This window comes from Rousettus aegyptiacus, unplaced genomic scaffold, assembly GCF_014176215.1.
Source record: "Rousettus aegyptiacus isolate mRouAeg1 unplaced genomic scaffold, mRouAeg1.p scaffold_m13_p_10, whole genome shotgun sequence".
Lineage (NCBI taxonomy): Eukaryota > Metazoa > Chordata > Mammalia > Chiroptera > Pteropodidae > Rousettus > Rousettus aegyptiacus.
In genome coordinates, this window is record NW_023416285.1 from 35,449,321 (window position 1) to 35,462,596 (window position 13,276).

A 13,276-nucleotide genomic window follows, 5' to 3' on the forward strand; every position below is an offset into this window, starting at 1 on the left:
CCTGGGTTGATTTCCAGGAGAGGAACCTTGAACTTGGAGAACTCCAATTTGTTATAATGGCCAGTAAGCATGCCTTCCCTTTGCTCCAGAGTAAGACAGTATCACTGTTCTCAAAGCTTATTACCTATCCAGAGAGATATAGTCCAGAAAAGATGGATTAGAACAAAAACCATCAGTGCCTCTTCTTGCAAGACAAGCAAAAATATGACAGACCTGTAGAAAAATGTTTTTTAATACCCCCACCATAAATCAGATATTCAAGTACTTATATTTTTTCTTACCATAAACAGTACTACTATCATCTCTCACTGAGACTACTTCAGTAGAATTCTAAATGGTTTTTCTGTTTCCACTATCATTTCTTTACAATCCATTTCTATACAGAGCATAGTCGGAATGCAATTCTTAAAATGTAATTCAGACTTTGTCCTAAAATCTCTTCTCCAGTGGCTCCCATCACACTTTTTATGATATTCAACTCTGTACAGCAGGAAGTCCTCTGAGCACAAGAAGTCCTATGTGTTTGACCTTCATCTCCTTCTTTGACCTCAACTTCTACCACTTTCTCTCTTATTTACTATGCTCCGGACCCCTGGACTTCTTTCTGTCTCCTGACAGATAAGTGTATTCCCTTCTGTGGTTCCCTCTGCCCGAAATACTCTAGCCCTAAATCTTTACAAATTTTGGTTCTTAATAAGGACTTTGTTGATCCCTAGCTAACTTCAATAATTCTGTCGTCAGCTGTCATTGCAGTTAAAGTTATCACACTTTTTAGTCTAGTTGTTTTTTTATTGTAAAATCTGCTAAGACTTTTTAAAAATGGTTTTGTGTTTCCTTGTCTTTTCTTTCCTTCAATATGATTTGTTTTAAACATATAAATTTATACTTTACACTAAAATCTGTCTCATGACATCAACATTTGAAATTTACATAGACCTTGTTTGTGGCCTGGTATTTCTGCTGGTTCTTGTCCATGGTACCTATCTTCTTGTGTGCTTAAGTATCATTGACTGTGAGCTACTCTATTCTCTCAAAAAAGTCTATGTGGAAAAAATTTGAGGTCTAAGATGTAGATGGGTTTCTCCATAGGGGATTTATATTTACTTCTGCCAGGTATACAGAGGTACTATCAGTCCTGGAACACTTTAGCTTAAATTCAAGTCTTGAACTTTGAGCACCTCCCAGAAGATGTGAATTTTGCCTATAGAATATTTTTAGGACAGACTTGTGGTTGCACCTTCTCAGGGATTGCTTTATTCGTTTTTCCCCAAACTCTACTTTGCCCAATAACTTGCCTGGCAATTCTTAGAATCCCCTGAGCCTGGGAAAATAGGAGGAGCCAAGAAAGTTTATTATTACATCCTTACATATGTGGCATAATCCTTTGAGGTCCCAGTTATATTAGGAATTTACTCGTTAGGCCTCCCGACTACATTAGAAGGGCTCTGTCTTCTGCCCCTCACACTCCCCAAGGCCTTGGTAAATTAAGCTAGGTTCAGCATAACAGCTCTGCTTACTTTTTTGTTATTGTCTTTTACATGGATTTTGGCCTGGTATTCCCTACATTCTTTTTTTAAGCATTTTGTAACTTAAAGAAAATACACACATGCATAGCCTTTGTAGTAGTTCTTTGCAGTGAGAAAGTTAGTATAAATACTTTGATAGCCGTGTTACAGGTGTGGGACTCATAGAAGCTACTATAGTTCCAAAATACATATAAACTCCCTTCTCTCCTCTCTATCCTATGGCTCCCACCCTTGCTGAAGTCATTACTTCTTACCTGAATTGTTGAAAGTCTTTTAAACTGTTTTCTCAGCCTCCAGTCATTTCCCATGTTTCTCATTTTCTACCCTGCTGACAAATACTTTGTAAAATACTACCTATCATGTGACTCTTTTACTTAAAAGTATTCAATGGCTCCCTGTTGCTTATACAGATCAAACTCTGGTCTTGTCCCAAATTAGCTGGACTTATGTTCAAACACTTTCTTGTCCACACACTAAAAGTATAATACTCATCCCCAAACCACCATGCACTTCTCTATGTCCATGCATTTGTTCAAGTAAACTCTTCTACCTAATATGTGCTCTTCTCTGCTGGGTAAATTTCTTCTGATTCTCCGTGGTCCAGGTCTCGTGTCTGCGCTTCTCTGAGGCCAGCCCTCACTCATGCAGACAGAACTACCCCTTTCTTCTACTACTCTACCATATTACAGAGTAGTAGTTTGTTTGCATGGTCATCTGTCAAAAAAGAATGTGAGGCTGAAGTAAGTCAGGGAATGAGTTCTATTTATTTAGTTTAAAAATTTCTGGACTTTAGTATAGAGCCTGCCACATATCCAATGTTAAGTAAGTAAATAAATAAAGGCAGTTGGGTCAGCCTTTCTACAAATCCAGTGTGCAGTTATCTTTTTTTTTTTTTTAATTCCCCACCTATGGCAGTGTAGTCATAGCATTTGAGTTAAAAAGGTACTTCAGAAGTCATTAGTACAATCACTTTTATAACTACAAAAGACTAAGGCTCAAAATGATTAAGTGTAAAACTGCATGAAAACTCTTAATGGATGTTTGTTGTAAAAATGAATACTATTTATTCACTGTTTATGGAATGCCAGACAGCACTATGTATGTTTTGTTTTATTTTCCCCTTGACCCTATAAATTAGAAATATTTACTTCATTTTATGCAAAGTGTGTATCAGTTCTACCAACAAAACTTTGTGATCTGAAATAATGCCACGGGCTCAAGTTATTGGACCTTTTCATGGCCTCTGGCACCTTCTCCTTCAGCCAGTTCCTGGCTGCCATGTAGAGGAAAAGGTTTTATTGCCTCCTTAACACCTTCTGGTTACTCTAGGCTCTTAATTTTTCTCCCCCAGGGCTGTTCCTGACTTAGTGGCTAGCGCTTGAAGCCTCTGTGCAGTTTTTACTTTTATCAAAATGGTGGCAAATTATTTCATAAAACTCTCCCCACACTTACTGAAAGCCACTTTTTTTTAGAACAGCTTCTACATTTGGCACTCTGGTTTCTGAAAGAGGCTATATATCCTTTTTATAACTATTTTACATATATTTTAAAATAATTCTTCCCAACTATGTCAACCAAGTTTGAACAGTTAACTGATTTAAACATCATCTGATTCAATCAGTACCTTCAGTCATAACAGTTTTCTAATTTTGTGTTTTTCTAAATCTTATTATACCAAATAATCCTGGCTCTATGTCTTTTAAATGCCACAAAGAAGTTTTCTAATTTTCCCAGATCTCTATGTTTTTTTTTTTTTTAAATGGAATCTTATATGGCTAAAATAGTTGGAAGTGTTCAGTAAATTAGTAGATTAGGCACTAATTGGAAGTTGTTAATTGTAGGAAGCCTCAATAAATCACCCTGAATTTTAATAACTAAATTTTGTTGTTATACTTAGTAAAAATATTATTTTCTTGAATATGGGTATCATTAACACACATCGATCAAATATTAAGGAATCACAGAATTCTTAATAAATGGAAAAAAGAAGCAAGAAAAATAGAAAATCACCATTAAGCAAACATTGTTTTAAGGAAGACCATTAGTGAATGTTAAAAGTACAATGAGAAAGAGCATATTTGCATCCTCTGAAAGTATGTCCTCACAAGATATTTTTTAATAACAAAGAGAAGCATAAGAACTTTATAATAGAGGAGGCTGCCAAAGGAACAAAGTTAAGATCACCATTAAGAAGCCAAATAGATGTAACTATAAACTCCGATGTGATTCATCTAGGAGGGTATACTGTCGCTTCTGTGGTACACTTGCCAAAATGCATAACCTTGAGCTAATCCTTGAAAATATCAGACAAACTCAAATTGGGAGACATTCTGCAGAGAACCCCCAATCACTACTCTTCAAAGCATCAAGGTCATGAAAGACAAGGAAGGACAGAGAAACTTCACAGACTGGATGAGGCTAAGGAGACAATTAATGCAATGTGGAATCCTGGATTGGATTCTGTACAAGTAAAACACATCTGTGAGAACATTGGTGCAACCTGAATAAGGTCAGCCACTTATTTAATAATATCGTATCAATATAAATTTGCTGGTTTTGATCATTGCGCTATGATTATACAAGATGCTAACATCAGGGGAAGCTGGGAAAAGGGTATACAAGAACTCTGTACTATTCTCATGACTTTTCTGTAAGTCTACATTGCTTCGAAATAAAAAGTTAGAAGAAATCATGAAATTCCTCCATAAGATCTCTGGGCTGTTTCTCTTGTTCTGTTTATTCCAGGCAGTGGAAATAAAAGCTTGGACTGGGTCAGTGTTCTGCACTTCAAATGGGCTATAAAGACTCTTCGGTCATTCCTTCAGCTTTTCCTTAGATCTTTGGGAACTGTTCAATATCTTTCTAATAAATGATTTTTTTCGTCTCTTTTTCTTTAAATTGCCAGAGGTGTATTTCTTTTCGTTTTGTTAAATCTAGGACTTTATATAAATATTTAAAAATCATTATTGAGTACCTATCTGTACAAGGTGAATAGATAGATAAAAACGGCTCCTGTTTTAGGAGTTTACAATGTGCTTACCGTTCCCACATCACTTACAGATTCTCTCCTCTTGCCGCTGTCTTCACACTCTGGGTCCCTCTCTGCTGTCTACTCTCCTCACCCAGTGCAACTACCAGAGTTTTCATTGTTTGTAACTAGAGAAGCTGCATGTGGATGGTGTTAGAGCTCGTTGCACATTTCTGATTTCTTGTCCATTTCCTCCCCCCCCCCCAAATTTCCTCTTTTGTTCCATGTTGATCTTACTTTCCCTATCTTTCTTTCTTAACTAATATCTTTTGTGTGTGTGTGCTCATGATCTCTCTAACTCTCCCTCAAACTTCTAAGAATATAATATATTGCCTGGCAGTTCTTAGTGCAAATTAAAATACCCCTTCGCACCTTAGATTTCTGCTTTTAAAAGTATATCAAAGTATATCAGAGTGTGTACTCTTTTATTTGACCCCATGGAGTAGATGGACCTTTCCTATTTAACCTGTGTTCAAATAAAGAAATTGAGTCCCAGAGATGCTGATTGGTCAAAGGAACAAAACAAAATTAGGGACTCCTGAGCATTCACTCACTGTAGCTTTGCAACCCAAATGGTTCCAACAGCACTGGGGGCAGGACCCAGAGGGTCGTAGCACCAGAAAAAGGCCAGAGTCCCCAGTGTGATGGTAGACCTGAGAAGCATTGTGTACAACACAGTGAGACATCTCTCCAAGCCCTCCCAGAGCACTCCATGCTGTGAGGACCCTTCTGGAAGACTCAGTGTTACAGGAGTGGGAACCTGTGGATTCTTTTTTTTCCTAATGAAAAAGGACAGCTTCAGAAGCCTCCACATAATCTTTCCAACATAGAAAATTCTCACAACTGTCATAGTACCTATTTTCGAAATGTAAAAATAAAGAAAAGGTTTTGTTATTCTAGTGTATTTGCTCTCAAAATATACAGTGATTAGAGTGAGCTATGTCATTTGGCAGAATACTGGACCACCCTTTGGCTTTGTCTGTTCCTTTCTTGAAGGCCATGGGAATTCTTGGTCCTCAGCTTTCTGTTTTCACAGCTTTGCCCCAGCACCTGTTCCAAAAGCAATTGGAAGGGCTTGACTGGATCCTGATTCTTAATTTTCAACTCACGAGGAAGAATATTTAGGATTTAAGGTATAATACTATATTTTACAGTGTAGGAACTGAAGCTTTTATGTGGAATTATACCATAAAACACTTTTCACAAATTAGTGAAAGCAGTACATTTAAAAGGGATTTCATAATTACTGAAAGAAGACAAACACCTGATAAACATGTAAGGAAGTGTTAAAAAACAAAATTCAACCAAGTAAATTTGAAGAACTAATTGACTTTAAGTGATTCATGAGTCAGGCAGAATGGTACCTAGAAACAAGAGCTCTCTAATGAGTTGTACAAAATGGAAGGTTTTTATAGATAAAAAGAGGGTGGGACTAAGAATAGTTGAAAAAATGGGTTAGAGTGAGAGTAAAAAGTTAAAAGAGTGAGTTATTTCAGGCAAGAACATCTTCCCTATGGGAAGGCTATACATCTTATTAGGAAGATTACCTTACTAGTGTTGATCAGAAAATTTCAGACTAATTAAGATCGTGTTTCTGAAAGTGGTTGAAACTGCAGTTAGATCAAGTATTATATCTAAATATGGTATTGTGGGCTTTCGGCACAAATGACATCATTTTGGGCCTGTGGTTTTTACTTTAACACTTCTCCCTTTTTGATAATACTCTTAGTCTAAATGAGAGATATTATCAAAAATTAAGGCATTAGCATCACTCACAGCTATCTTTCTGCAGTTCTGCTGAATCTGGATGTATCAGGATCTTTTTGTTTACTTGTTGTGACATTTACAGGTCATGGTTCAGGTTCTAGGTTTGTAATCTGTACACCGATTATTCTCTTTGTTCCCTGATAGTCCAGTCTTGGGGAGATCATTTGCTTGGCATTAGCAGTGGTGAACACCATAAGTGGTGATAACCATAAGTAGGATAATTACCAATGTTTGGAGTATATTTTGGAGTTGTAGTCCCCAGGACCCAAACCAATCAAAGAAAGACTTCTTTGTGAGGAGCCAAATGGTTTGCTCTGTAATCTTATGTGAGTTTCAACTTCCCCTGAAGTGTTGACCAATGTACAGCAGGTAGTATTGGTCATATCACAGACACCTCCTCATTTAGCAGAGAGTCTAAAGATCTTTGCTGGGCAGCTAATGCCTTAGCAAAAAAATCCACAATATCTCCAGGAGTTAAGGAGAGGTTTCTGATCACATTCCCACTGGTACCTATTCCTAATCAATAAAATATGGCCCTACCAATGTTTGCAAACCCTGAATCATGGAAAGCCTTGTGGTATGTCCTCTCTAGAACAATTAGAGACACAGTTAGATAATCTATGAGACACTATTTAGCTATGCACCAGCAATCTAGGCATTCATAGGCTGAAGGAGAATAATAATCATGACAAACAAATATAAATCCTGTTGGGGTGCAACTGCCCTTTCCAGCCAGGGGTCAGTTAGGCTTTCTCCTAGCCTGAAATTAAAAAAAAAAAAAAGCTACAATAAATTCCAAGGGTTACCTCCCTCCCTTAGCAATGGCCTGGGAGATATAGATGGGCATCATCTTTTCAGTCCAACGTCAGAGTAAAGGAAAGAAAGAAAAGAAGAAAGGATTTTATGTTGAGCTGAGGTAGGAAATAGATCCAGCATTTTAGGTGGAAGCGGTTTACACTGATGTCAGCTAGTTCTCTTCCCAGTCAATTTGATTTGGAGGTCTCTGGCTGGTATAAAAATTCAGAAGTTGGATCCTTCCTCAGCTGTGAGATGTGTACCCAAGATTCCATGCCTTCTAGTTTTGCAACAGTGTCAGTGATCAGGAGTAATTGATAAGGTCCCTTTCAATGGGCTATGCTTCTGATGGAGCTTTCAGAATACCCAATCACCAGGCTCTAGACTATAAATAACAGGATCCCTTAAACTGGGGTCTGCAAAATCTTCCTTAACCTATTAATAATAGGTTACAGCAGAAGACATTAAAGACTAACAACATCTAACCATACTAGGATGAGACAACAAAGGATCAATAAAAGGTTACATACCAATAGACGATGGTCTAATGGTGACTATTTTGTGTGGAGTGGAAACACATTTTCTAACAGTTTCTTTGCTACTGTGAAGGCATTAGCCTTATGGTAGGGGAAGACTTCGACTCACCAATAAAACACATATACATACAATGATAACAGCATATTGGTAATCCATTCTAAGTGGGGGTTGAAGGAAGCCCAGCTTAAATGCACTATGGTGAATGAAGGAAAGCAAAAACAAACAACAACAAAAAAAATAGAGTTTGCCAGGGAGCTTGGAAGAATCAAGCAGCTGCCTTGGGTTTTCCATGGTTCTATTTACTTAATTTATAGCCATTATTTATCCATCTTAATTTCTCTGATTTAGAAGCAGACTATTGCCACGTTTACAAGGACATTGAAGTGACAAATCTGGTAATGAAGTGTCATTCTGCAAGAGCGGAATGAATTTCATTCCCATGTGCCACAATCTGATACTCAGGTTCAGTCATTTCAGTGTGTGTTTCAATTTCGATGACGGACATCTTATGTCAGGACATCTCAGACTTCCAGGAAGTTCACATAATTTTTGAAACACTTCTAACATATACTTACACAAATGCAACATAAAGAAGGCTCATGGTTACTTCTTATTTGACAATGCTTTCCTTGTAATTTAACATATCAAATAAGCCTAATTAGTTCAACATCTCCCTTTTTAGAAGGATAGAGACAAATTCTTTGAGATTTTCTAGGGGGTCCTCTGGGAATTCTCAAAACTAGTTTGAGTTTTTTTTTTAAAAAAAGATCTTTTAGAATTTGAAAAAATTGTCAAAGATATTAAAAGGTTTGGACATTTGATTAAATAAGAAATATAAGCAGTACTTAATTATCTCTTTAACCAAAGTGACAATAAAAGATTTCTAAGACAAATACCGAAGGTTAGCTCATACTATGAGAATATTCCATTTTCTTAAGTAAAAGATTTGATTAAAACAACATAAAACAGAGAATATTTTGATAAATCACAGAATCTTTGCTTTTCAGTAGATTACCCAAAAAGATTACTCAGAAGCAGACTGACTGTTCAAGAAAACTGTCCTTTTAGCATAAGAAAGAAAATTAAATGTTTTGGTTTTATATAAGTACACCACTGATATTCAAGCTTAATTTTTTAAAATCCTTATAATAATTCAATTTTAGCCAGCTTCTTTACACAAGGTAAAATTCTGTTCCCATTCTAAAACAACCATGACAAAGTTACTTTCACGTCTCTTAATGAAAATGTATCTTCATTTTTACCATTTCTTAGCCCAAAACACATCCCACTTTCCTTGTATTATAAAGTCACCCCTTTATTTTAATTCTAGTAGCTTCAATTACTATATTTTTAAAACTTTAAAGGCTTACTTTCTAGTGAAAACTAAGAAATACACAATTATGAACTGTCTTTTATATCAGCATTCTATGGCTTGGGAAATTTATATTTTTTCATAATTTCTAAAAATATTTGTCATTTCATAAAAAAAATTTCTCAGAGTGGCATAGAACATGTATACTAATAGACCAAATTTATTTTTAGTTTTTTTAGGTTTTTTTGGTGTGTCAAATACAATAACAAATTGTTTTTAAGTGGCTATATTCTCTTCTTGTCATTTGTACACTCCACTCCTCAAATTTTTTCTACCTTCATAAACATGAGTACAGTCAAGTTTTGTTGTACAAAGGAGTCATAAGCAGCCCTTGCAAAACATTACCCCTCAAACATGTAGATTATGATTCAAAATGAGATACAAAACTCGGTACCTTGTTTAACTTAAAAAAAAAAAAGTGGAAAAACTTTTAGGAAAAAAAAAAACTAAAACTAAAATATCTTCCTAGCTGCCTTGGAAGTAGATCTTAATCTTCCCACATAGGCAGATGTCTTCATATCTGCAGGAGGCCATTAGACCTAAAACCAAACTGAATCCATCACTCATTCCCTCTCCAGCTCTTCCTGTGACTTTTCTTAGATCACTATGAATGGCTCCTTTGTCTGTGACTTTGGTAATGGCCTGGGGACTTGGAGCAGGATCTGTGCTGTCTATCTCAGGACCTGCTGTGGTGACATCTTAGACTCTTGCTCTGATGCTTTCCTTGGTGAGGGGAAAGGCTTATGCTTTTGGGAGACCGACTCTGCCTTCTGGGAGATCCTTTCTTACTTTTTCTGTAGTGCAGTGTGGGCAAGCAACAGGACTTTGCCAAGTCTCAGTAGCTGCTCCAGCAGTGATCAGATGATGGTACTGTCTCCATCTTCTCATCCTCCCCTTCCTCCTCTTTGCTGGACTGCACATCATCCATGTCCAATTCTAGAGCACTAACCCAAGGCTCCAGTTGCTCAGCTTCCTCTATCACATAGCATTTCTTTAGCTAGGGCAGAATGATACCACAGCCTCTCTCACTGTGAAGTAGTTCATCAATAAACCATCTACATGCATCAGTTGCAACTCCCCATTTCAGTTCTGGTTCCTGATCTTTCAATAGTCATTGCAAAGAGGCTCCAAGTACTTGTAGCAATCAATTGTAGAGTTTGTCAGCTCCATGTAAAATGTTCTCAACATGCAGACATGCTAGAAATCTTCATTTCTGATGAACTCCACAATGATATACTTCTCAAACTGAATTTGAAGCATCTTCAAAGTCAAACACAGAAAGGGAGTTGGCTTTACGTTGCCACCATAGACACCACCCACAAACCTTAACTCCACGGCTTTTATCAACTACAAGTTCAGTCATAAGTCAAAAACATCCCTCTTTCCAGTACTCTAACTCATAGATCTATGTCCAAATGGTCTTCTCCAACAGGTGTTGAGGGTTGGTACCAGGCATACTGAGTGCATCCTTCACCATACATTTAGCCATTTTAGAATGCCTTTAGTTCTATTGCCATCAGGTCCTTTAGTGTGTCACATCTAGGTTAAAGAAACCAGTAGGAAGGGAGAAAGGTGGAGGAAGTCTTATTTAATTAAGTAGCTTGAAACCAGAAATGCTGCAGCATTAGGAACTTTCTTCACAAATGGCACCTTTGATTCTATCAGTGATGGCTGCTGTACCTTAATCTTCGAACTGCTTCTGGACCCACATCTCTGGTTCTGTAAAGACTACTTCTGTAAAACAAGGACAACTATTTTTAATACATCAAAGAATTGGGTTGCCATCCAAATGACATCATAGGTTGATCCATTTATCTAACTACATTATCTCTTTTTAAATAAAATTTCTTTTATATAGTTTCATTTTAGCTTTGGGTAAAAAAGAAAAAGAAAACTACCAGCCTCTAATATCAGCTTTCGATTTGGCCAAATTTCTGATTTAAAAAGTTACTAAATTCTTTCAACTATCGTGTTAGTTTTTAGCTGGGACAATGAGTAAATATTTCTGGCAATGTTAAACAACTTCATGGACTCAAGATGCACAAAGATCACTACCATCCCAAGATCCAGAGTCACTTCCAAAGATAGTCAAAAAGAAAGGACAGACTGAAGCTAGAAGGCAAAAACTATCCTGAGAGAGAAAGAATCAATAACCAATTGGTCTGAAGTTGGCAGGAAGGGACAATGTAAATTTTTATTTCCCTCTCATTGGCCCTAGGAGTTAATGCATTTACAAAAACTTTTGAGGATCTGCAATGGGTTTAATTAATTCTAATATGGCACTTATGTCAGCCTTTGACCTAAGAGTTAAAGATACCAGAGTAGGATCACCTGTAGCCTCAAATTGTTTTATATTAAAAAGATAACTGTTCTTTGCTCTTTTAGGAGTGGAAAAGAGAAGGTAGGTAGGAGGGAGTAGTAGGAGTTATATCATCAATCATCAATTCTATCCTATCATCTTTTGTCTTTAGGTACCTCTTACTGTCTTTATTTTTCATTAGCCTTTTGCAATAAATCTTTCATTGAAGCTACTTTGAAATTTTGAAAACTTTTTGCAAACTTATGCATGCCAATTCTCATTCTGTTTGCTCAATCTGGAAACCCTTCAGGTGCACTTTTTGAATATTTTTTTTCTACCTGGAACACCCTTCATAATAGTCAAGCAATTCTAGGCTGTCTCCAGTAAGATTTTACCTCTTTTGCAAATATTTGCAGCTTCTACAGATATTAAACATAAAATAAGCAAGTATGTCAAAAGGTGGTGGATTTAATTCTTTGGACATAAAGGATCTTATTTCTTAATGTTTATATGAGGTCTCCTGCTAGATCCTGGCCAGCTCGAATTGGACCCACTCTACCCCCAGATCCAATCTGGTACTTAATTGGACCCAGTCCAACTCCTGCCACTCATCAACAATTCCTGAGGAACCTTGGATTAGGGAAAGGATTGAACACACCCCAAGGAACAGAGAGTATGGACTGATTCCAAGTGAACGGGAGAACAGCGGCTGCCATCAACGGTTCTCAATATGGAATTTAGGGGGCTGATTCCAAATACATGTGGAGTTGCACACTAAACTGTTAGCAGTTTCCATTGTGGAATCCAGGGACAACGCTAAGAATGGGTGTTTTCATCCAGAGAATTGTGGTGTGAATGGCTAGGGCCCCTGGTTAGGGTAGACTCATCTGCCAGCTCAATTGGCTCTCAGAAGACTTTGCTATCAGCTAACTTGGCTCTGGGCCAACTCCTCTACCAGCTCAATTATCTCAGGTAGACTTCTCTAGCAGCTCAAGATGGCCTACCTTGTAAAGGAAAGCCAATTCAATAGGGAGCTCAAACATGAAGAAAAAAGAGCTCAGAGAGAGAGGAACTTTCCAATGACCTCTGGAAAAAGCAAAAAAGACAGTGAACTCAAAAATGGAGTTTAAGGGTACCAAGCCTGTGTCTCTTGTTGTCCCTAAGAATGGTCAGAAGTTTGCTTTGGTCCCAATGCTGCCACCAAGCTGTTAAAAATAAAATTTCAACTGCAAATTTGAAGATCTAATTAGCTTTAATTAAGCAACTCATGAATCAGGAGTGCCCTTCTAGTTGCTAGATGGGATGCTGCCCGATTAATTGCTTAATTAAAGCTAATTAAATCTTCAAATTAACTTCATGAATTTTGTTTTGTAAGAGGTGAAAAATACATATTTGTATGAACTTTGATTATTTTGACCTGTTCATTAAATTATTAACTTCTCCCTCATAGAATCCTATAGAGCATAAATGCCTTATAAACAAGAGATCATTTCAATCTTACAACTGTGTATAAATTATTCATTAAGGCAGTGGTTCCCAACCTTTTTAGCACCAGGGACTGGTATTCCTATGAGAATCTAACGCCTGATGATCTGAGGCAGAGCTAAAGCAGCGATGCTAGCACTGGGAGCGTCTGTAAATATAGACGAAGCTTCCTTGCTCGCCTGCAGATCACCACCTCCTGTTGCATGGCCGAGTTCCTCATAGGCCACGGACCAGTACTGCTCCACGGCCCAGGGTTCAAGACCCCTACATTAAGTCATCAAGAATAAAAATAATAAATTGAATACTAATTAATTCAGTGTACACATAAGATAGAGTCCAAAACTATTACCTGAGCATTGACTGAGTTCATCCAAAGAGGACTTATATCACACATTCATGGAAGAGCAAGCTTTTAAGAGATTCGAGCTGATGTGAAGATCAATGGGATAAAGAAGAAGAAAATAATT

At 37.1% G+C, this 13,276-nt stretch overlaps 1 pseudogene; it reads right to left on the reverse strand.

Annotated features, from left to right (window-relative positions):
* Positions 1-9,221: 9,221 nt before the first annotated feature.
* LOC107510635 overlaps positions 9,222-13,276 on the reverse strand; it is a 28,626-nt pseudogene continuing 24,571 nt past the window's right edge.